Source organism: Podarcis pityusensis (genome assembly GCF_964106645.2).
Source record: "Podarcis pityusensis genome assembly, chromosome: 2".
Classification (NCBI taxonomy): Eukaryota; Metazoa; Chordata; class Lepidosauria; order Squamata; family Lacertidae; genus Podarcis; species Podarcis pityusensis.
The window spans coordinates 111,765,838-111,791,055 of NC_138029.1; the positions used below are offsets into that span (position 1 = coordinate 111,765,838).

The following is a 25,218-nucleotide window of genomic DNA, read 5'->3' on the forward strand; positions in this document are numbered from 1 at the left end:
CAAAATTTGGCGTCCCTTGCCCTCCATTCTACAAAATAGTTGTGGTGGCCTCTGCTGCACCCCCAAGGCTCTGTCCCCTCCCCAAATCTGCCCCGATGTCCGGCAGGAGTTCAAATTCTCACAGGCCCTGAATATAAAGATGAGAAGGGTAAAAATAATAATCTTGGTTACCAAGCCCCAGGAGTTTGTAGGAGCTGAAGGTGGGGCTATGAGGAAAAACCAGCTCATTTGGACTTGCCTAGGCAGGATCCAGCTGTCCCAACATTCATTACGTGCTTATGCTCCAAGGTATAATTCAACCCATGTCATACTAGCATCCTTAAGAAGCTTTTCAACAAATGCCAAGACTGCTGCGTGCTTGTTTTAGAAATACAGTGGTACCTCAGATTAAGAACGTATTTCATTCTGGAGGTCCGTTCTTAACCTGAAACTGTTCTTAACCTGAGGTACCACTTTAGCTAATGGGGCCTCCCGCTGCTGCCGCGTCGCAGGCGCAATTTCCATTCTCATCCTGAGGTAAAGTTCTCAACTCGAGGTATTACTTCCTGGTTAGCGGAGTTTGTAACCTGAAGTGTTTGTAACCTGAGGTACCACTATAAAGAGAAACAGAAGGTTGGGCAGTGCTGCATTGTAAATGTAATAAAGGACAGATTTACATTTTATTACAGTGGTACCTTGGGATACAGATGCTTCAGGTTACAGACTTTGCTCACCCAGAAATAGTACCTCGGGCTGAGAACTTTGCTTCAGGAAGAGAACAGAAATCGTGCAGCGGCAGCGGGAGGCCCCATTAGGTAATGTGGTACCTCAGGTTAAGAACAGTTTCAGGTTAAGAACAGACCTCCAGAACGAATTAAGTTCTTAACCTGAGGTACCACTGTACATTATTTCCTGTAGAGGAGAAGTGGGGATGTTCCTGGACTACAAGCCCCATCATCCCTCACGACTGGTCAATCTGGCTTCAGAACTATGCTTTGTGGGGGAAGGGAGTCTCAGTATGCAACTATAGATTAAGAAAGGGAGATAATTAGGAGGTAATTAGGTAATTAAGTAATTAGGAGGGGGTGCCATCTGCTTGCTCTTCCATTCTTTTGAAGGCACTTCTATTTCTCTTGGTCATCTCAACCCTTCATTTCCCCTATTTTCCTTTCTTTCTTTCTTTCTTTCTTTCTTTCTTTCTTTCTTTCTTTTTTTTTTTTTTTAAAGCAATTTATTAAATTTTACAATAAAGATAAACATAGTAAACAATGTAACATTGATCTTAACATATTTTCACATTTTCTTTGGACTTCCTCACATCTCCCGCTCCCATTTTCATCATTGTAACATTTTGTCAGCAATTTATCATCTTATTTAAATTCTTATATCCCTTCTATGTTTCATAATCTTATAATTCTCAAAAGAAGCTAAATTTCACAGTCTTACTTATTTTCTTAAAAAACTTCTAAATTTAGTGGTGCTCAGTTATTTTGATCTAGCATCTTGTTTAGCATTCACTCAAATTACAATACTTTTGTAAATAGTTCTTAAATTTCTTCCAGTCCTCCTCAATCCTCTCTTCTCCCAGGTCACGGATTCTGCCGGTCATTTCAGCCAGTTCCATGTAGTCTATCAGTTGTATCTGCCATTCTTCCAGTGTGGGTAGATCTTGAGTTTTCCAATGTTTTGCGAGAAGTATCCTTGCTGCTGTTGTTGCATACATAAAGAATGTCTGGTCCTTCTTTGCCACCCCTTGGCCGACAATACCCAAAAGGAAAGCCTCTGGTTTCTTAGTGAAGGTATATTTAAATACCTTTTTTAGTTCATTATAAATCATTTCCCAGAACGCCTTCACTTTAGGGCAAGTCCACCAGAGGTGGAAGAACGTTCCCTCGCACTCTTTGCATTTCCAACACTTATTATCAGACAGGTGGTAAATTTTGGCAAGTTTGACTGGGGTCATATACCATCTATAAATCATTTTCATTACATTTTCTTTCAGAGCGTTACATGCAGTAAATTTCAATCCATTGCTCCACAACCTCTCCCAGTCCTCAAACATGATATTATGCCCAATGTCCTGTGCCCACCTTATCATAGCCGATTTAACCGTTTCATCTTGTGTATTCCATTTCAACAGCAAGTTATACATCCTTGAAAGTACCTTAATCTTTGGTTCTAACAATTCTGTTTCTAATTTCGATTTCTCCACCTGGAACCCTAGTTTCTTATCATTTTTAAAAACTTCTTTAATCTGAGCGTAATGTAACCAATCTCGCACTTTATCTTTCATTTTCTCCAAACTCTGCAATTTCCAATTGTCTCCATCCTTTTCTAATATTTCCCAATATTTTGGCCATTTAGCCTCCATATTGGGTCTTTTTCGGGCCTTGGCTTCCAAAGGTGAAAGCCACCTTGGTGTTTTATTTTCCAGCAAGTCTTTATATTTTGTCCAGACATTAAACAATGATTTTCTGACAATATGGTTCTTAAAGGCCTTATTTGCTTTAACCTTGTCATACCATAAATATGCATGCCATCCAAAAGCATTGTTAAACCCTTCCAGATCCAACACATCAGTGTCCTCAAGAAGTAGCCAGTCTTTTAGCCAGCAGAACGCTGCGGCTTCATAATACAACTTTAAGTCTGGCAGGGCAAAGCCCCCTCTTTGTTTTGCATCAGTTAATATCTTAAACTTAATTCTGGGCTTCTTTCTTTCTTTCTTTTATCCCCCCCCCCAAAAAAATCTTATTTTCTCTTTCATGTTCTTTCTTTTGTTTATGAAATGTTCAAGGGTGGGCTCTGCAATGGCTGCTTGTGCAGTAGGGAGAAAATGATTAGAATAAACCTTGACATTTGTACAGTTAGTGCTGCAAACAAATTAAAAAATAAGAGGATGTCACATGTGCAGTTAGTTAACTGATGCATTGTGGGTGTTGATAAGCAGTTCAGATATGGAGCTGAGAAGAAATTTCTCAGAAAAGGATGTTTTGATAATGTTCTGTATTGCGCCTTCCCTCCCCTAACCCCAAAAAGTTTCCTTGACCAATGTTCTTCTAATGTTCTCAGCCTTTCCGTGCAGCTGCTGATTCTTCCCCACAATGGAACGGGGCTAGCTCTGGGTCACTGTGGGGGCCAGGTTTGGAGTACTGTCCCTCCCCCCTCCTGAGAATATTCAACAAATTATTCCTCAGTTTTGTTTTCTGAAAATAGCTTGGGTAATTTGCAGAGGAAGTCTCTATTTTGTGTTTTTCGTCAAACTCACTTGTAACCCACAGGGAAGAGGAAGAAGAAAGGAGGAAGGGTGATGTGAAAAAGAGACACAGCAAGTGGGGAAAGTTTTGGGAGCTCTCCTGAACCCCACCACTTCTCTAATTAAAATTACACATTTCCATTCTTGCTTTTCCAGCAACAATAACATTTATTGGGGCATTGTCTTTTTTAAAAAAAATTTTTATTTTCAGTGCAAAATCATGACAAAAATTACAGACATTGAATCCAAAATAATACTATACAAACAAAAAAGAAGAACAGAACACACAAAAGAAAAAAAACCAAAGGAAACAAAACAAAACAAAAAAGACAAAAAGCATACATCTACAGAAAAAAACCATATCATCATTCAAATCTAGTCATACATAAACCCATATTGACTTACTTCCTTTGTTCTAAGACCTCAAAAAGTTTACTCTTGCTGTAATGTTGTGTCTAATGTAGATTACTTCCATCTTTGTATTTTTTTATACCATTTTTCTTTTCGTTTAACCCTGTAAAAGCATCATTCATTACATACCGATATGCTTACTCCAGAGCAATGTTTTTTCATATCACCATTCTTTTAATAATTTCTAGTCCAATTGTCCCCTTATGAATGCTGTAATTCTTGCCAGATTTATATATTCACAAAATTTAATTTGGCCTTCTTTCATTGATGGAATTTTTCTCCTTTTCCAGTTTTTTGCTCTAAGCATCCTGGCAGCTGTCGTTGCATAAAGGAATACTTTCCTTTGATTGTCGAGAATATCGTTTGTAATTAAACCTAAAAGGAATGCCTCCAGTTTTTTACTGAAAGATTTTTTAAACATCTTTTTAATTTCTTCATAAATTTCATTCCAGAATTGTTTAATAGGTCGGCATTCCCACCACATGTGCAACATTGTTTCTATTTCTTTTTTGCATCTCCAACAGGTATTTGATTTTAGTTTGTAAATTTTAGCCAATTTTACCGGAGTTAAGTACCATTGGTACACCATTTTCATGAAATTTTCTCTGATTGTGTAACATGCCGTGAATTTAATATCATATTTCCATAATTTCTCCCATTGGTCCAGCCGAATTACATATCCTATATCACATGCCCATTTAGTCATAACTTCTTTTACTTCTTCATCCTTTAATTCCCATTCTAATAATAAATTATACATTTTGGATATATTCTTTTTTGAGTTTTGTAATAATACTTTTTGTAATTTTGATTCTTCTTTTTCAAATCCTATTACCTATTATGGGAATCATTTGAAAAAGGAACAAGAGTTTTGGTAAATTATTCATTTTAATAGCCGAAATTCTACCCCAGAGTGTTAAATTCAATCTTGTCCAAATTTCCATTTCTCTTTTTGTTTCTTCCCAAATTTTTTTATAATTATCTTCAAACAAATTTATATTTTTCATTGTTATTTGGATTCCTAAATATTTCACTTTTTTTACAATTTGTAATCCAAATTTTTCTACCAGTTCCTTTTTCTCTTGGTCTCCCATGTTTTTTACCATTAGTTTCGTTTTTTTGTTTTTTCAAAGCAAAACCTGAAACCCTTCCAAAGTTTTCCATTTTTTCTAGAGCCTTTGCTATGCTTTCCTTTGATTTTCCACCATTAACACTAAATCATCTGCCCTTATTTTATATATTTTCTCCCCTAGGGATATTCCATTTATTTCTTGATCCAGTCTGATTTCTTGATTTAGTATTTCCAAAACCAAAATGAATAATAATGGTGAAAGTGGGCACCCTTGTCTGGTGCCTTTCTGTATTTTAAAATAATCAGTTGTGTCATTATTTATTATTATATTTTCTTCTTGTTGTTCATAAATTGCTTTTAACCCTCTTGTAATTTGGTCTCCCATGTCCATCTGGTCTAATAATATTTTTAGAAATTTCCATGAAACTTTGTCGAATGCCTTTTTCCGCGTCCACAAATACAAAGGCTACCTTCTTACTCGGTTTCATGTCTAAATACTCGATCATATCGATCACTGTTCTTATATTATCACTCATTTTCCTGCCCGGCAAGAACCCTGCCTTCTCTTTGTTTATACAATTCTGCAAAACTGTCTTTAATCTTGTTGCCAATATTTGTGCATAAATCTTGTAATCATGATTTAGTAATGATATTGGTCTATATTTGGTTATGAACTCTTTATTTCATCCTGGTTTCGGGATTACTACTATGTGAGCCTGCTTCCAGGTATTGGGAATCTTCTATTGGGGCATTGCCAAAGGAACAACCAGGAGCTTAAAGTAAGGTTACCAGATTTTTTTTCAATGAATCTGGGGACACTTAAAATAAACAAATAAATAAATAATACACATTCGGGATGTTGATGGTGCAGCGATGGCGGTGGCAGAGGGGTGGCCGCCGCCTTGACATCAACGGCCACGTTTCCCCTTCCTCTGAGGCGTCTATCTCCTTTCTCCATGAGCCTGGGCAGCCCCTGAGTTATCGATTCTTTGATGGTGGTGGTGGGGAAGCAGTGCGCAGTGGGTCAGGCATGGAAGGCGGAGAAGGAGGGCCGAGAGCGGTGGCAGAGGCGAAGCTCGGGCAGCGCGATGCCTCCCTTCCCATCGAAGCAGCCCCAATCCTATTCCTAATTGAGTGCAAGCAGGAGGGGGTGGGGATTCCTCATCTGGGAAGGGAGGCTTCCTGTTGCCTGAGAGATCCCTGCCCCCTCCTGCTTACACGCAAGCTCTGATAGGCAGCGTGAAGCCTCCCTTCACAGCTCAGAGATCCCCTCCGCTCCTGCTTGCACGCAAGTAGGAGTCGGGAGGCTGCCCAGATAGGCAGCATGAAGCCTCTCTTCACAGCTCAGTTGCTGGGGTCAGGGAAGGTGGAGACCGCCCGGAAGCTGCCTCTTTGAGCCCCTGCACCACCATCATATGGGGACTTCCAAGCAGCTCCTGAAGCCAGCCAGAGCCAACTGCTCCGGGCTGCTGAGACTGCCGCTGCTGCGTTTCCCAGGGACAGTAGATGAAATCCGGGGACATTCCGGGGATGGAATTTGTCCCGGGACATATTCAAAATCCCCGGGAAATGGGGATGTCTGGTAAAAAGGTAAAGGTACCCCTGCCCGTACGGGCCAGTCTTGCCAGACTCTAGGGTTGTGCGCTCATCTCACTCTATAAGCCGGGAGCCAGCGCTGTCCGCAGACACTTCCGGGTCACGTGGCCAGCGTGACAAGCTGCATCTGGCGAGCCAGCGCAGCACACAGAACGCTGTTTACCTTCCCGCTGTTAAGCGGTCCCTATTTATCTACTTGCACCAGGGGGTGCTTTCGAACTGCTAGGTTGGCAGGCGCTGGGACCGAACGACGGGAGCGCACCCTGTCGCGGGGATTCGAACCGCCGACCATGCGATCGGCAAGTCCTAGGCGCTGAGGTTTTACCCACAGCGCCACCCGTGTCCCGGGACATATTCAAAATCCGCGGGAAATGGGGATGTCTGGTAACCCTAGCTTAAAGTGGAATCTTGATTATTGCCTTCCTGGGGCAAGGCAGGCTCCCATCTTGCCCATCGACTGATGATAAGAGGTACAAACCACTCAAGGAGGGGAGAGTGGTTTCCATCTGATGTGGGCAAAAGCCCATGCCAGGTTCGAGCACAACGGAGTCATTCAGTCCCAGCAATGATCAGAAAGCACTGCTTTCTAATAGATTCAGATTTTATTTCAAGGTGCATTATTTCAAGAAAGGTGAGAAACAAGACAAGACAAACAAAACAAAAGGGTTATTGAGGGTTGCACCCTGAATTGCACCTCCACAGAGTTTTACACATGCAGATAAACATCACTCTTTTCCTGTCATTCTAACCACTCTAGCTAACCATGAGGCTCTTCACAGCGACTAGGAAACATCTGCATAACCACTTCCTATAGAAACAGCAGCCAGGGCAAAAGCACTTCTCTCTCTTTTTTCCATAAACTAAAAAAAGCCTCGACTTCCCTCCCCCTCCCCCTCCTTCTCTCTCTTTTGCTCTTGCCTATGGCTCATACTAGCCATAGCAAGCACTGCATAAGCAAATCAAAATGGTGTCTTCCTTGCCTCTGTCTGTTTTAAGATAAGGTCTTGCATTCTCCATCTCGCATCCCATGGAAGCCACCTCTCCTCCCCACGGCTGTTCTCAGAAGCAGACCCCGCAGTCCCTTGCAACTTTCGAAAATGGAAGTTGAAAGGAGCAGTGTGAGGTGGCTTACAGGAAGCTGGCTTTCATAGAGCCAGGCAAATTGATCCGTCTACCTCAGTATTTTCCACACTGACTGACAGCTGCACTCCAACATTTCAGCCAGACTTGAGGAAGGTGTGGAGCAACAGTGGTGTGGGTTGGAGGGGGGAGATGGCCTATGGATAACTTTGAGGGCTAGTCAGGCATGCCCCACAACTAGGGGAGCGGATGGCTCTGTGGTCTCAACCAGGGATGTCCAAGAGGTTGATTGCAATCTACCGGTGGATCGCGGGGGTGTCCCAGGTCGATCGCTGTAGTTTTGTAAGTGATCTCCCTCTTGCTCTTAAGCGATTGTTACGTGCCCCGCCCCCGCTTTGAGAGGTTTATTTCCTTGTCTGGGTGGCAGAGTTTGGGAAGGCAGGAGGTGAGCTGACTGTTGAGTGATTGATTTAGCACACTCCTTCTCCTAAAACCAACCTGGTGAAATCTTTCCAAAAGAAGCTCAACAACTTTGGCTCCCCTCCCCAAAAACATAGCAACTTAACTACTGGCAATGACAATGGGTAGATCACAGCCTTTTTATACTTTGAGTAGATCGCAGTCCCTTGGGAGTTGGATGTGCCTGGTCTAAACCACTGAGCCTCTTGGACTTGCTGATCGGAAGGTTGGCAGTTTGAATCCCTGTGACGGGGTGAGCTCCCGTTGCTCCATCCCAGCTCCTGCCAACCTAGCAGTTTGAAAGCACACCAGCATGGGTAGATAAATAGGTACCGCTGCGGCAGGAAGGTAAATGGCGTTTCCATGCACTCTGATTTCCGTCACAGTGTCCCACTGCACCAGAAGTGGTTTAGTCCTGCTGGCCACATGACCCAGAAAGCTGTCTATGGACAAACGCCGGCTCCCTTGGCCTGAAAGCGAAATGAGCACCGCAACCCCATAGTCGCCTTTGATTGGACTTAACCGTCCAGGGGTCTTTTACCTTTTACCCCACAACTGACACATTTTAAGCTGGATATTGTGGATCACAGAAGCCAATCCCAGCTTCTGTTTTGATCCTGGAATATCCCATGAAGACTAGCACCTTGGCATGAGTCAGCAAGGCTGCGTCTGACCCTGCGGATGAGCACCAGACCACCTTCTGGGAGTGCTTTGGCGATCATCAAAGAGTCGTGCCAAAGCGCCTCTGGGAGGCCATGCTGGCTGGGGATGGGGAGGAGGTCATGGCCATGGAGGAGGAGGTTGCAGCCACAGAGGAGGAGGACAGCAAAGGTTTGAAGGTGGTGGGAGCAAGGAAGTGGGCAGGGAAGGGAGGGGTGGGTGTTGGTGGGCGTGAGCAATGGGGTGGTGAGATGGTGTCGGGTATTCCAATTTGCCCTCTTGAAATGTTGGAGTCCTGCTGGTTTCACATGATTCAAAATCACATTATAAGGGATTATTATTATGACCAGAATGTAATTGAAACTAATAAGATTTTGGAATGCAGAAATAAAGAAAATCATCAAACCGTCAAATCTAGCACACGGGGGGCGGCTCTTTATCTAAATTATACAATTTGGCATTTGAACGATTAGTAATTGTATTATAAATTGGTATTGTTATGTTGTTGTTTAGTCGTTTAGTCCTGTCCGACTCTTCGTGACCCCATGGATCAGAGCACGCCAGGCACTCCTATCTTCCACTACCTCCGCAGTTTGGTCAGACTCATGTTTGTAGCTTCGAGAACACTGTCCAACCATCTCGTCCTCTGTCGTCCCCTTCTCCTTGTGCCCTCCATCTTTCCCAGCATCAGGGTCTTTTCCAGGGAGTCTTCTCTTCTCATGAGGTGGCCAAAGTATTGGAGCCTCAGCTTCAGGATCTGTCCTTCCAGTGAGCACTCAGGGCTGATTTCCTTAAGAATGGATACGTTTGATCTTCTTGCAGTCCATGGACTCTCAAGAGTCTCCTCCAGCACCATAATTCAAAAGCATCAATTCTTCGGCGATCAGCCTTCTTTATGGTCCAGCTCTCACTTCCATACATCACTACTGGGAAAACCATGGCTTGAACTACACAGACCTTTGTTGGTAAGGTGATGTCTCTGCTTTTAATGATCCTGTCTAGGTTTGCCATTGCCTTTCTCCCAAGTCGTCTTTTAATTTTGTGGCTGCTGTCACCATCTGCAGTGATCATGGAGCCCAAGAAAGTAAAATCTCTCACTGCCTCCATTTCTTCCCCTTCTATTTGCCAGAAGATGATGGGACCAGTGGCCATGATCTTCGTTTTTTTGATGTTGAGCTTCAGACCATATTTTGCGCTCTCCTCTTTCACCCTCATTAAAAGGTTCTTTAATTCCTCCTCACTTTCTGCCATCAAGGTGGTATTGTTATAATGAGGCTATTATTGGACTGTAATTGAAAACTAATAGAATTTATTATAAAAAACATTCATCCTGTTCTGCTTCTTGAAGGCTTTGCCAACATCAGAAACTGCAGAAACTGGCTGCTGGATTAATCCCAAAAGGAGGCAAAAAGAATAATTATGCAAGATAGAATGAGCCTCATAGAAAGTGGAGAGAAAGAAGTTTTTCTCCCTCTCTCATAACACCAGAACTCCACGGAAACATCCATGGAAGCTGAACATTGGAAAATTCAGGAGAAAACAAAGTTCGTCTTCATCCAGTGCATGGTTAAACTATAATAAAAAAATTCCTTCCAGTAGCACCTTAAAGACCAACTAAGTTAGTTCTTGGTATGAGCTTTCATGTGCATGCACACTTCTTCAGATACACTGAAACAGAAGTTACCAGATCCTTCTATATAGTGAGAAGGTGGGGAGGGGTATTACTCAGAAGGGTGGTGGGAATGGGTGATTGGCAGATAGCTGAGATGAGCCTGTTGACGACTCTTAACGACTGTAATAGGTCTTACAGGAAAAGGCAAGGGGTGAGAAGGTGTTAATGGTTAAACTATGGCGCTCTTTCGCCCAGGAGGCAGTGATGATCCCCCACTTGGATGTCTTCAAAAGAGGGCGAGAAAGGTTCGTGGGGGAGAGGGCTATTGAGAGCAACTAGCCATGAGGTCTGTTCTTTGCCTCCTTCTGAGTTTCTGGAAACTGCAGACGGGCAGAGGGCTCTTGTGAGTTTTCCTCAGGCATCTGGGTGGCCCCTGTAAGAACAGGGTGCTGGACTCCATATGCCCATGGCCTGATCCAGCCAGGATTTTCTGATGATCTTATATTCTTATGAAGATCAGTTTAATAAACAGTCCTCATGCTGAGCCAGAGGGCAAGGCAGGACAAAGAAAAATGAAAGGAGAGGCAGGGAAGGAAATCCCACCCCTTCTAGTTCTGGCTTGCCCTGTTGGCTTCAAACCAAGTACTGCAATAACAATTCCAGGAAATCAGTTCCATTCCAGAAATCCAGGAAATTTAGTAGCAGCTGCTGCCAACGAGCCTGTTTACGGAAATTTGGCGCCAGCTAAAAACAGTTGGTTAGAAAGGTTATGTAATTACCATCTGCTTTTATATGTTTTAAATGAGGGCTGTCCATCGCCGCCCCCCCCCCCCCCCCGTTTTGATTGTTTTATCTTTTTGTAAACCGCTCTCAGGGTTTTTGTTTTTACAATCAAGCGGTGTTCCACCCCCTCCGTGTTTTGCTTCCACACTTTTGGGACATTGAGGGAACCTGGTCCCGATCCCCTAAAAATATTTAGGGGGCCCAAAAGGATTTTGCTCCCAGGAGCAGCCCTCATGCCAAGCCAGAGGGGAAGGCGAGACAAAGAAAAAAGAAGGGGAGGGGATGAGCGAAATTCCACCCCTTTTGTTCTTGCTTGCCCTGTTGGTTTCAAACAAACTAACAGCAGTTCCAGAATAAACATTTGTTTTTTTTTTATAAAATATTTATTAGAGTTTACAATAAAAGTGAACATAATGAACAGTATAACAAATCTTAACATAATTTCACATTTTCTTTGGACTTCCTCACATCTCCCGCTCCCATTTTCATCATTATAACTTTTTGCCAGCAATTTATTATCTTATTTGCATTCTTATATCTCATTTATATCTTTATAATCTTATAATTCTCAATAAAATTTTATATTTTCTCAATCTCACTTATTATCTTAAATCATCTAGGTTAGTGGTGCTTCATTATTTATGATCTAGCATCCTGCTTAACATTCACTCAAATTACAATGCTTTTGTAAATAATTCTTAAATTTCTTCCAATCCTCCTCCATCTTCTCTTCTCCCAGGTCACGAATTCTGCCGGTCATCTCCGCCAATTCCATGTAGTCTATCAGTTGCATCTGCCATTCTTCCAGTGTGGGTAGATCTTGAGCTTTCCAGTGCTTTGCAAGTAGTATCCTTGCTGCTGTTGTTGCATACATAAAAAATGTCCGGTCCTTCTTTACCACCCCTTGGCCGACAATACCCAAAAGAAAGGCCTCTGGTTTCTTAGTGAAGGTATATTTAAATACCTTTTTCAGTTCATTATAAATCATTTCCCAGAACGCCTTCACTTTAGGGCAAGTCCACCAGAGGTGGAAAAATGTTCCTTCACACTCTTTACATTTCCAACACTTATTATCAGACAGGTGGTAAATTTTTGCAAGTTTGACTGGGGTCATATACCATCTATATATCATTTTCATTACATTTTCTTTCAAAGCATTACATGCAGTGAATTTCAATCCAGTACTCCACAGCCTTTCCCAGTCCTCAAACATAATATTGTACCCAATGTCCTGTGCCCATCTTATCATAGCGGATTTAACCAATTCATCTTGTGTGTTCCATTTTAGCAGCAAGTTATACATCCTCGAAAGTACCTTAGTCTTTGGTTCTAACAATTCTGTTTCTAGTTTCGATTTCTCCACCTGGAACCCTAATTTCTTGTCATTTTTAAAAACTTCTTTAATCTGAGCGTAATGTAGCCAGTCTCGCACTTTATCCTTCATTTTCTCCAAACTCTGCAATTTCCAATTGTCTCCATCTTTTTCTAGTATTTCCCAATATTTAGGCCATTTAGCCTCCATATTGGGTCTTTTTCGGGCCTTAGCTTCCAAAGGTGAGAGCCACCTTGGAGTTTTATTTTCCAGCAAGTCTTTATATTTTGTCCAGACATTAAACAGTGATTTTCTGACAATATGGTTCTTAAAGGCCTTATTTGCTTTAACCTTGTCATACCACAAATATGCATGCCATCCAAAAGCATTGTTAAACCCTTCCAAATCCAACACGTCAGTGTCTTCAAGAAGTAGCCAGTCTTTTAGCCAGCAGAACGCTGCGGCCTCATAATACAGCTTTAAATCTGGCAGGGCAAAGCCCCCTCTTTCTTTCGCATCAGTTAATATCTTAAACTTAATTCTGGGCTTTTTGCCCTGCCAGACAAACTTAGAAATATCTCTCTGCCACTTCTGAAAGCACTCCGTCTTGTCCAAAACCTGAAGTGTTTGAAACAAAAACAACATCTTTGGCAATACATTCATCTTGATAGCAGCAATTCGGCCCAACAAAGAAAGTTTCAATTTTGACCAACTATCTAAGTCTCTCTTAATTTCTGCCCAGCATTTTTCATAATTATCCTTAAAAAGACTTAGATTTTTTGCTGTTATGTTTACCCCTAGGTATTTTACTTTTTTAACCACATTAAGTTCTGTCTCTTTCTGAAACCGTTCTGACTCTGTATCTGTCAGATTTTCCCCCAAAACCTTGGTTTTCTGTTTATTTAATTTAAATCCAGCCACCCGACCAAAATCATTAATCAGTTGTAATACTCTTTTCGTGCTAGACTCTGGCTCCTGCAAGGTCAAAACCAGGTCATCTGCAAAAGCTTTTAGTTTATATTGTTTCTGTCCGACCTGAATTCCTTCCACCAACCGGTCCCCTCTAATCATATTCAATAGCACTTCCAGGACCGAAATGAATAACAAAGGGGAGATAGGACAACCTTGTCGTGTTCCTTTTTCAATTTTAAACTCTTCTGTAACCATGTTATTAACTATCAGTTTAGCTTTCTGCTCTGAATATATCGCCCCAATCCCATTCTCAAAACCCCGTCCCACTCCCATCTCTTTTAAGTTTCCCATCATAAATTTCCAGGAGATGTTGTCAAAGGCCTTCTCCGCGTCTATAAAGATTAATACTGCTTTTGTATTTATATCTGTTTGCAAAAGTTCCAAAATGTCAATAATGTTCCTTGTATTAGCAAACAAATGTCTACCTGGGAGAAAGCCTGCCTGGTCCTTATGGATTACTTCATTTAAAACTTTTTTAAGTCTACTTGCCAAAATGTCTGCAAATATTTTGTAATCCACATTTAAAAGGGAGATGGGACGGTAGTTCTTAAGTTGTGTCTTTTCAGCTTCCGTCTTTGGAATTAGTGTGATAAACGCTTCCTTCCACGACTCCGGTGCCCTTTTCCCCTCCAAAATTTCATTGCTGACCTCCATCAAAGGTTGTATCAAATAGTCTTTTAATGTCTTATAGTACTTGGAGGTCAGCCCATCTGGTCCTGGAGATTTGCCCAGTTGCATGTTCTGAATGGCTTGTTCAATCTCCTGTCGTGTTATTTTAGAATTCAGGATTGTCCTATTTTCTTGTGACAGTTTGGATAGTCCATTTTTTGCCAAAAATTGTTTAATCTCGACTTCGTCTTGCGGCCCTTGGGTGTATAGTTTTTTGAAGTATCTCTGGAAACACTTTCTAATGTCCACAGGATTCTGAATGCTTTTTCCTTCAACCTCTAAGTTTGTTACCGTATTTAATCTTTGTCTCCTCTTCAACTGCCAAGCTAGCAGTTTTCCACATTTATTCGCCGACTCAAACGTTTTTTGTTTCATTAATTTAACCTTCCATTCTATTTCCTGATTTATCAATTTAGAATATTGTGTTTGATAAAGTTTAATTTCTCTCAGAGTTGGCTGTGACTTCGGATTTGATCTTAACTTCTTCTCTAGTTCTTTTATTTTATCCAGGATCTTATCTTTTTTCTCATTTTGTATCCTTTTCTTTACGGCATTCTGTTGTATCAGGAATCCCCTCATTACAGCTTTACTTGCGTCCCAGACGATTCTTTTTTCCACCTTAGTGTTCATATTTATCTCAAAGTAATCCTTCAGAACTTTTTGGGCCTTCTTGATAATTTCCTGATCTCTGAACAAATTGTCATTCATCTTCCATCTAAAGGAAGTAGTAGTAGTTGGTAGTAGTATCATATCCATCTTAACTGCGTTATGGTCGGAGCAGGTCTTTGGGCAGATTTCCACCTTTCTGGCCTTTGGTGCCAGGCCTCTAGATATCCATATTTGGTCGATTCTTGTCCAGGTCAGTTGGGCTTCAGAAAAGAATGTTCCCTCTCTTCCTAGTGGGCTCTTTGTCCTCCAGATGTCAATCAAGTCCATATTGTCTGTCATTTCAAAAAAAGTTTTAGGTAGTCTGCCGTCTTTTGTAACATTTTGACTTTGTGACTTGTCCATGTTAGTTGATACGACCCCATTCATATCTCCCATCATTATGATGTTGTTGTAGTCCAGATAATCCAGCATAGTCTCATGCAACTTCTTGTAAAATTCCGATTTCCCTTCGTTAGGTGCATAGATTCCTAATATCAACAATTTCTCTCCTTGGTGTTGTATCTCAATAGCCAAAATTCTTCCATGTTCATCTTTAAATAAGAATTTGGGTGACAGGCTCTCTTTTGCATATATCACCACACCTCTCTTCTTAACTTTGTCCGAAGATATAAATTCCTGGCCCAGTCTTTTATTTATTAACACTTTTCTGTGGAGCCTTGTCACATGTGTTTCCTGTAGGCATATAATGTCCAATTGTTCTTTTTTTAATATATGAAATATTTTCTTCCTTTTTTCCGGAATGTTACAGCCATTTATATTCCAGCTCAACAGTTGCAGAGACATCCTGAATTAATCTGGTTATTTTTCCAGGGGTGGTATCTTGTTCACAGGATCTTCAAGTTCCAAAGGTGCTGGTACTGGTACTGGCGTTGCCCCAGGCTCAGGCGGTAGTTCAATTCCTTTTTGAAGGTCCTCTCCGTATGAAGCCAAAAAATTGTCTCTCTCTTCCGGTGTTCTGATTTTGACCTTTCTCCCTCTAAAGGTAAAGGATATTCCTTGGGGGAATTCCCACCTAAATGCAATTGCGTTGCTCCTTAATAATTTGGCAAGTTCAGAATAGGCGGCTCTAAGGTCCAACAGTTGTCTTGGAATATCTTTGTAAATTTCAATTCTTCTGTCCAGAATGTCCAGTGACTTTCCGTAGTGTAGGCCCAAAATCTTGTCCCTTTCCTCCTTTGATCTCAATGTTATCAAGCAGTCTCTGGGCCTCTCCTTCTTTATAAATCTTCCAAGTCTGAAAGCTGACACAATTTTAAAGTCCTTTTCCTCCAAATTCCAGAACTTGGAGAATTCTTTGGTTAAAAACTCAGCTAGATTTCCTTCTTCTGCCTCTTGTAGCGACCTAATCCTCAAATTATTCTCACGATTTCGCAGTTCTATCATAGAAAGATAAATCTGATGTTCCCCAACTTGTTTGGTGAGTGGTCTTACCTCTTGTTCTAAATTTTCTAATTTTTGTCTAGTGTCCTCAGCCAATTTCCGATTTTCTGCTGTGGCCTCCGTCAACTGTCCAATTGCCTGTGTGTTCTGTGCCACTTGTACAGTTAATTTATTTAGGCATTCTGTATTTTGGTCAGTCTTTGCTGTTTGCTCATCTGCTTTCTTGTCCAAAGCTTCCAATTTTTCAAAAAATTTATCTAAAATAGAAGCAGATGCTCCTGAGGCCATATCTTCCAATTGTAACTGCTCTATTTCTCCCTCTGTTGCCTGTGCCGAGGCAACTTCTTCTACTTCTGAAGGCAAAGTAGGTACAGATGATCTACGTGTCTGTGGGGCTGAGGTTAGAGTTGTCAAAGTTGTTTGTCTAACTCTTCCTCTTCTTCTTGTGCCACTCATTCCAACGTTATCTATCAGTCAAGGTCACACTGAGTTATTCCCATGGGAATAGAAAGGCCCAGAGAAAGCAAACGGCCAGGGAATCGAAAGTAAATGTAAAGTCACTGTTTTAATCCAATCCTCTAGAGGGAGCTTAAAATGTCTTTCAAAGTCTAATTTAATGTCCAAGAACCTTCAAGTACAAATATTTAGCAGAGTTGATATTAATAATCACTTTGTTACAAGCAGTGCTTACTTGTCTCCAAAAGAATGTTTCAAGTTAGAAGGTCTAAATACCCTCAGATTGTTGCAAATTCCAATATACAGTATCCAAATCTGCAATACTGACAGCTCAGTCTCTCAAAGCTCAGGCAGCTCCGGACCCTGGGTTTCACCTTTTAATTATAATCCAATAAAAGGAGGAAAGTCAAATACAAATGGTAATTCCAAATCATTAGCTTAAAGTCTTTACTTTAGATTGCAGGTTCAGTGGATGCTTAGATCAGTAAAGTTTAAAGGTTCTTTTTTCAGCCTCCACTCCTCCAGCTCTTTGCTTTTTCAAGTTCAATGGCTGCGGAAGACGGACTTCCTGTTTCCACGTCTCTCCGCTCTCGGCCAAGTTCAAATCTTTTAATTTAAAGACTCTAATTTCAAGTGATTCAGTCTTTACTCACGAATAAGTTGATTTTAGTTCCGGATCCGAATTTCACAGGAAAAGGGATCAGCGCTCACCGGCAGCAGCAGCGCGGCTTCGCTCCGCAGATTGCGAAACGGCTCACAGCGCCGCAACCCCCCTCCACGCTCCGGAGCCCCTTACGGGGTTCCTTTGACGTTTGGAGGGTCGCTTTGGGCGCCCACCGAGCCTCAAGACCACAGGCTCTTGCCGCCTGTGGTTTTCCAGAGTGGGTCTCCGCTTCGCCGTAGCGGACGACCCGGTATCTGCGGAGCCTCCTCTCCCGGTTAGAAGAGGACCGCCATTGCCGTGCGCGCCGCCCCCGGAAGTCCCAGAATAAACATTTGGCTTGCTGCAAACAGGGTCGGATTTAGGTTTGATGAGCCCCTAAGCTACTGAAGGTAACAGGGCCCTTTATATGTCCAGCAGTCCTTTGTCAACAACAAATTGTTGCTGTTTTTTGTGTTGAATATATGCTGTATGCTAATTTATGGACCTAATAGGTATCTAAAGCCATTTGTTCATAACAAAATATGTATTTTATCAAAGTGCATCCAGTTTTTTCCCCTTTAAATTTTTTTGGGGCCCCCAAGACAATGAAGCTCTAAGCTGTAGCCCTAACCCCGCAGTGAGTGCCGCCTGGCATTTTGTCACTCCTCTCAGTGGTGACATCCGGAGCGTCCTGCACCCACTACACACCCCTTCCTCCGCCCCTGCTCCTAGGCTGAGACAGGCCGGAAATTAGGCTGTACAAAAATGCTAAGAGTTTTGAAGAGACCAAGGACTCAGCTACATTAGTCAAGAAACAATGTTTTGAATGCGTTATAAACATGCAACACCAGATGGTGCCAGAGAGCAGAAAGAATTTCTATGTGATTTTTACATAGCGGTTTTGTTTTTATTTTTTTGGAGACAAGGCAATTAAGAATAGACGTTAGAGATGTTTATAAAATTACAGTCTTTGTGCCAAGTTTGAGCGATTAGCATTAATAATTGTATTATAAATTGGTACTGTTATAATGAGGCAATTATTGGAATGTAATTGAAGTGAGAGCTGGACCATAAAGAAGGCTGATCACTGAAGAATTGATGCTTTTGAATTATGGTGCTGGAGGAAACTCTGCAAGAAGAACAAACCTCTCCATTCTTAAGGAAATCAGCCCTGAGTGCTCACTGGAAGGACAGATCCTGAAGCTGAGGCTCCAATACTTTGGCCAACTCATGAGAAGAGAAGACTCCCTGGAAAAGACCCTGATGTTGGGAAAGATGGAGGGCACAAGGAGAAGGGGACGACAGAGGACGAGATGGTTGGACAGTGTTCTTGAAGCTACGAACATGAGTTTGACCAAACTGTGGGAGGTAGTGGAAGACAGGAGTGCCTGGCATGCTCTGGTCCATGGGGTCACGAAGAGACGGACACGACTAAACAACAACAACAAATTGAAAACTAATAAAAATTTATAATTAAAAATAATAATCACATTATAGATTCAAAAATACATGATGCGTTCATAAGGCTGCCGAGAAACTAGTCCTACTTACCGTAATCAGTTATAAGACTGGTTTCTCAGTATTACTAGATGGTGGTTTCGTTATCACACAATGATGAGAATCAGGAGGGCAGTTAATGTCAGGAGGGGTGTTAAATGTTAATCAGGAGGGGTGTGTAATATTTTCCCTTCATTATCTCTCCCAGCAACATGGGGGTGGGGGAGGCTTGGTTGAGTATTCATTCTCTCCTATGTCTACATATGAAGCATTACCAAACAGAGTAAAAGCTGCTTTATGTTCACATGATGTTAGCGTTGACAAGACTACCTACCTCAAAATTAAACAGCAACAAAGAGTTCAAAACTAATATTGATGTACTCCAGGTGGTGCGCATAATCTGGTCAGCCCAGCTGAAGGAGATGAAAATAGAAGCATGATTTCAGAACCAGTTCATGCAATCATGCATGATTTCCTTCCTGGGCTTGGACTGCAGGTGTTGAGAAACCTATGTTAGGGTTCCCATCTTCTGAGCTGCAAAACCCCAGATGCATTCGGGGCACCCCCCCCCCCCACATCCCATAACTCTGTCCCCTGCCCCCTCCTTGCCCCACCTAACTTACCTTTCTCCAGTCATCCTCCTTCACACCCCTCTGGGAGTGTCGGGAGAAGTGGTACAGCATGGCCTCTACCTGGCAGAAGTGGCACAGGCCGGGCAATTTGGTGGCTTGGAGCTGGCGTCAGAGTGGCGGCCCTGGCGGTGGTGGTGTTGCAGACCCCGTTGTGGCACTTCTGGGTGGCGCGTGAAGAAGGCAGAGAGTGTCTGACCCTGAAGTGCGCCTGCCCTCTCCCACTCTTCAGTGGCATGTGCGTGCCCCTTAAATAAAGCAAAACAAAACCCATATATATATATATATATATATATATATATATATATATATATATGGTATATCCCTAAACCCAGACATTTCATGTAGAATGCAAAAATCCGCCCAGATAGGCAGGTTGCCCCCCAAAAAGAAGACATGTCCAGGAAATCCCGGACATAGGGCAACACTAACCTATGTCTGAAAATAATAATAAATAATAATAACAACTTATTATTTATACCCCGCCCATTTGGCTGGGTTTCCCCAGCCACTCTGAGTGGCTCCCAACAGAATACTAAAAACACAATACAAGATCAAACACTAAAAACTTCCCTAAATAGGGCTGCCTTCAGAAGTCTTCTAAAAGTCAGAAAGTGGTTTATTTCCTTGACATCTGATGGGAGGGCGTTCCACAGGGTGGGCGCCACTAAGACAGGATGTTGTCTTATGGAAAGGAAAGCCATCTTTGAGAAAGGAAGCAGAGCAGGAAGAAGAGGAGCCTACCTGCCCCAACCCTACCATTAGGCAGAGTGGTAGGAGGTCCATCTTGAACCTCTAGGAGAGCTGGGATTTGGTGTTTTCCAGAACCAGGTGGTTCCTGGATAAATTAATTAAATTTGTGTACCGCACTCTATCTGCAGGTCTCAGGGCAGTTCACAGGATAAAATCACGATATAAAAACACAGAATATATAATCAAAATAAAAAAGAACAACTCAATAACCCCCACCCACCATCATCTCCTTACTAATTCTATGTAGACTTCTGTTCCTTCTTAATAATATACAATGAGTCACATTTCCTTCATTTATTTATTATTTCCCTTCTGAGGAAGAACAACTTACTGTATGCCAACCTCCTCATAACCATTGGACCTGCCTTGCGGAAAAAGCATGAAAAATGGTGCAATCTCATGAAGTGGGGTGTTAATAATAATAATGATAATAATAATAATAATTTATTTGTACCCCACCCATCTGGCTGGGCCTCCCCAGCCACTCTGAGCGGCCTCCAACTGTCTAATTGGTGCTCCACCCAATCCAAGGTGATTTCTGGTGGCCTGTGAAACCCAAACCCTCCAAGTGTTTCTATTTTCCAGAGATGTCCCTGATTTACAGCAGCTGATTCGATCCCAGAATGTCCCACTTTTCCTTAGGATGTCCCTATTTTCATTGGAGAGATATTGGAGGGTATGGAGTTGTTTGACCCCCAAGTCATATGAAGGCAATCCTGTATAGGGGAGGTGTTTTTTTTTTAATGTTTAATATTTCTTCTTTTTTAAAATTATTTATTCATGTTGGAAGCTGCCCAGAGTAGCTGGGGCAACTCTGTAAGATGTGTGGGGTATAAATAGTAAAATTATCATTATGGAATGGGACGTCCCTATTTTCATCGGAGAAATGTTGAAGGGAATGGAAACACACACACACCCCAATTTGGTTGTAGTTAAAAAATGAAATGAAATTGCCCAGAAAATAGCAGAGTTGAGTGTCACTGCTGCAGAGAGGTCTCAGCCAATCTGAGGAGCAAGGGAAGAGGCTTATGTCCCTTCTTTTTAAAATAGGCATTTCCTCCCCCCCACCCTGCATACCCCCTATGACCCCCCACTCCAAATCAGCTCTGGGGAGTCAAGAGAACACCTAGAACATTGTGCATGGGGGAGGGGAGATATTTCCATCTGGGGAGGGGGAATTCCATCTGAAAATGTTTGTGCTGATGGAATGATCAGCTTGACACATACTCAATTCTACCCACTGTGTTTTACCAATAATAATAATAATAATAATAATAATAATAATAATAATTTTTTATTTATACCCCGCCCTCCCCAGCCAAGGCCGGGCTCAGAGTGGCTTACAAGCAATAATAAAAACAGGTTGAATAATTACAACTTAAAAACAAAATTAAAATACAACATTAAAATATTGAAACATTAAGATATTAAAACGCAGCCTCATCACAGGAGAAAAGAAAAGAAAGAGGGGGAGGGAATCAAATTGGCTCCAAGCCAAAGGCCAGGTGGAACAACTCTGTCTTACAGGCCCTGCAGAAAGAAATCAGATCAACTTTTCAGGGCAGTGCTGAGCTGGAAGAACTACTCAGGTGCTACTCAAGCAAAAATGCTGCTAAGTATTCTTGTGAGTGTCTTGGAGAGTTTCCTATATGGAAAAACCATAGTGTTTTGTACTGACTTAAAGTGTACCTTGGGTTAAAAGCTTGATGTTTACTGGTAATATTTATATTTGCTAAGATTAATGAGATCAAAACAGCTTTTTCAGGCTCCTGACCAAGGTTGAACTTGAAGTTGTTTGTTCCATGTTGGGGCAGAGGTCAAGGGCCTCACACAGCAGAATGAGCAGAAGCAAAAGTGATATGATAGTGCAGTGGTACCTCTGGTTACAAACGCTTCAGGTTACAACCGCTTCAGGTTACAGACTCCGCTAACCCAGAAATAGTACCTCGGGTTAAGAACTTTACCTCAGGATGAGAACAGAAATTGTGCCGCCGCGGCGTGGCAGCAGCAGGAGGCCCCATTAGCTAAAGTGTTAAGAACAGTTTCAGGTTAAGAACAGACCTCCAGAACAAATTAAGTTCTTAACACAAGGTACCACTGTAGTTAGTACACATTGCCATTTAAGAGTTCGTGTCCCTTCAAGTTCAAAGGCAAAAATCTCCTTATTGCACCACTGCACGGAGCGTGTCAATGTTTAACTTTTACTATCTTCCGTGTTCTCATAATGTTCAACCTTATCAGCTCACCTTCAGACTGAGGGAAATAGAGGAATGATTGTTGTAGGGTCAGTTTTCTTTGTCCCCTTCCTCCAATCTGGTGTGGCTTTTCTGATTGATTGCTGCTCAGATACTGTTCCAGAGAACATTGTCCAGTTTCCTCCACTCATCATAGTACAGCATAGTCTAGCTTAAAGAACAGTTTGATGTGCATAGAGGAGAGCCAGTTTCCAATAGGGGTGCAGGGACCTATAGGAGAGAAAACAGCAGCTTCCTCACCAAAGTGTTCCATCACCCAGCCCTTGAAAGAACCTTGCTCCGTGCAGGTGCAAATGGGTGGGGAGGGGAGGGCAGAGAAATGGCAGACAATTGTTCTTCACTAGCCTCCATTGTCCTCTTTTGATTTATGTGTAAAAGTAAATACGGTATATCATTAATATTATACTCATGATGTGAGAGTGGTGTGACTAGTCTCTCTCAGCTGAAAAGATTCCCAGGTCTGGGTTGGGGCTGCAGACCAGTGAAGTGCTTCCAGATGAGGGTGATCAGATGTAGATGGATCCCTCACATACATTTTTTATCTGTGTGGTCAAAACATTTCATAGGTATACCAATGTTTTCCATCTACACCAGCGGGTGGTTCAGGGTGAAATGTTATCATACTGTAGACTCTAGAATCATAGAATCATAGAGTTGGAAGAGACCACAAGGGCCATCGAGTCCAACCCCCTGCCAAGCAGGAAACACCATCAGAGCACTCCTGACATATGGTTGTCAAGGCTCTGCTTAAAGACCTCCAAAGAAGGAGACTCCACCACACTCCTTGGCAGCAAATTCCACTGTCGAACAGCTCTTGCTGTCAGGAAGTTCTTCCTAATGTTTAGGTGGAATCTTCTTTACATTTCTCCCTGTTAAAATTCATCTTGTTTGTTTTGGCCCAGTTCTCTAATCTGTCAAGGTCGTTTTGAAGTGTGATCCTGTCCTCTGGGGTGTTAGCCACCCCTCCCAGTTTGGTGTCATCTGCAAATTTGATCAGGATGCCCTTGAGTCCATCATCCAAGTCGTTGATAAAGATGTTGATAAAGGAAAGGGAGTTCATGATGGCTGGGAGTTTGTTAAGAGGGAGATAGTAAAAGCACAACTTCAGGCAATACCAATGAGACGGAAACATGGAAGGTGCCTAAAAAAGCCAGGGTGGCTATCTAAAGAACTTTTAACTGAGTTAAGATTAAAAAAAGGATGTGTACAAAAAATGGAAAAGGGGGGAAACCACCAAAGAGGAATTCAAACAAATAGCCAGCACGTGTAGACACAAAGTCAGAAAAGCTAAAGCACAGAATGAACTCAGGCTTGCTAGAGAGGTTAAAAGCAACAAAAAAGGCTTTTATGGGTATGTTCGTAGCAAAAGGAAGAACAAAGAAACAGTGGGGTCACTCAGAGGAGAAGATGGTGAAATGCAAACAGGGGACACAGAAAGGGCTGAACTCCTCAATGCCTTCTTTGCCTCAGTCTTCCCCGATAAAGAAAACAATGCCTGACCTGAAGAATTTGGAGCAAATGATTCAGCAGAGGAAACACAGCCCAGAATAACTAAGGAGATAGTACAAGAATACTTGGCTAGTTTAGATGTATTCAAGTCTCCAGGGCCAGATGAACTGCATCCAAGAGTATTAAAAGAACTGGCAGATGTGATCTCAGAACCACTGGCAGTCATCTTTGAGAATTCCTGGAGAACAGGCGAAGTCCCGGCAGACTGGAGGAGGGCAAATGTTGTCCCTATTTTCAAAAAGGGGAAAAGAGAGGACCCAAATAATTACCGCCCAGTCAGTCTGACATCAATACCAGGGAAGATTCTGGAGCAGATCATTAAGCAAACAGTCTGTGAGCACCTAGAAAGGAATGCTGTGATCACCAATAGTCAGCATGGATTTCTGAAAAATAAGTCATGCCAGAACCCAAAGGGTGCTCATCAATGGTTCCTCTTCATCCTGGAGAAGAGTGACTAGTGGGGTGCCACAGGGTTCTGTCTTGGGCCCAGTCTTATTCAACATCTTTATCAACGACTTGGATGATGGACTCAAGGGCATCCTGATCAAATTTGCAGATGACACCAAACTGGGAGGGGTGGCTAACACCCCAGAGGACAGGATCACACTTCAAAACGACCTTGACAGATTGGAGAACTGGGCCAAAACAAACAAGATGAATTTTAACAGGGAGAAATGTAAAGTATTGCACTTGGGCAAAAAAAGAGAGAGGCACAAATACAAGATGGGGGACACCTGGCTTGAGAGCAGTACATGTGAAAAGGATCTAGGAGTCTTGGTTGACCACAAACTTGACATGAGCCAACAGTGTGACGCGGCAGCTAAAAAAGCCAATGCAATTCTGGGCTGCATCAATAGGAGTATAGCATCTAGATCAAGGGAAGTAATAGTGCCACTGTATTCTGCTCTGGTCAGACCTCACCTGGAGTATTGTGTCCAGTTCTGGGCGCCACAGTTCAAGAAGGACACTGACAAACTGGAACGTGTCCAGAGGAGGGCAACCAAATGGTCAAAGGCCTGGAAACGATGCCTTATGAGGAACGGCTAAGGGAGCTGGGCATGTTTAGCCTGGAGAAGAGGAGGTTAAGGGGTGATATGATAGCCATGTTCAAATATATAAAAGGATGTCACATAGAGGAGGGAGAAAGGTTGTTTTCTGCTGCTCCAGAGAAGCGGACACAGAGCAATGGATCCAAACTACAAGAAAGAAGATTCCACCTAAACATTAGGAAGAACTTCCTGACAGTAAGAGCTGTTCGACAGTGGAATTTGCTGCCAAGGAGTGTGGTGGAGTCTCCTTCTTTGGAGGTCTTTAAGCAGAGGCTTGACAACCATATGTCAAGAGTGCTCTGATGGTGTTTCCTGCTTGGCAGGGGGTTGGACTCAATGGCCCTTGTGGTCTCTTCCAACTCTATGATTCTATCTTGAATAAGACCGGGCCCAAGACAGAACCCTGTGGCACCCCACTAGTCACTCTTCTCCAGGATGGTCCAGAAGATCATGATCGACCATGTCAAAGGCTGCTGACAAATCTAAAAGGATCAGCAGTCCTGACCTGCCTCGATCCAGT

The 25,218-nt window shown here is 42.4% G+C and overlaps 2 long non-coding RNA genes across 2 annotated transcripts in view; both read right to left on the reverse strand.

The window, feature by feature from the left end:
• Nucleotides 1-8,923: 8,923 nt before the first annotated feature.
• On the reverse strand, nucleotides 8,924-10,080 carry LOC308470218. Its single transcript, XR_013982271.1, has 2 exons — nucleotides 9,834-10,080; nucleotides 8,924-9,528 (listed from the first exon to the last, which is right to left on the reverse strand). It is a non-coding gene; the product is annotated as an uncharacterized lncRNA (long non-coding RNA).
• An 8,375-nt stretch (nucleotides 10,081-18,455) lies between these two features.
• The window catches only part of LOC308470200, an 8,887-nt gene continuing 2,124 nt past the window's right edge, over nucleotides 18,456-25,218 (reverse strand). Inside the window, exons 2-4 of the long non-coding RNA XR_013982251.1 lie at nucleotides 22,132-22,350; nucleotides 19,127-19,380; nucleotides 18,456-18,916 (exon numbers count right to left, since the gene is read on the reverse strand). This is a non-coding gene — a long non-coding RNA (uncharacterized lncRNA). The remainder of the gene's footprint in view (nucleotides 18,917-19,126; nucleotides 19,381-22,131; nucleotides 22,351-25,218) is intronic.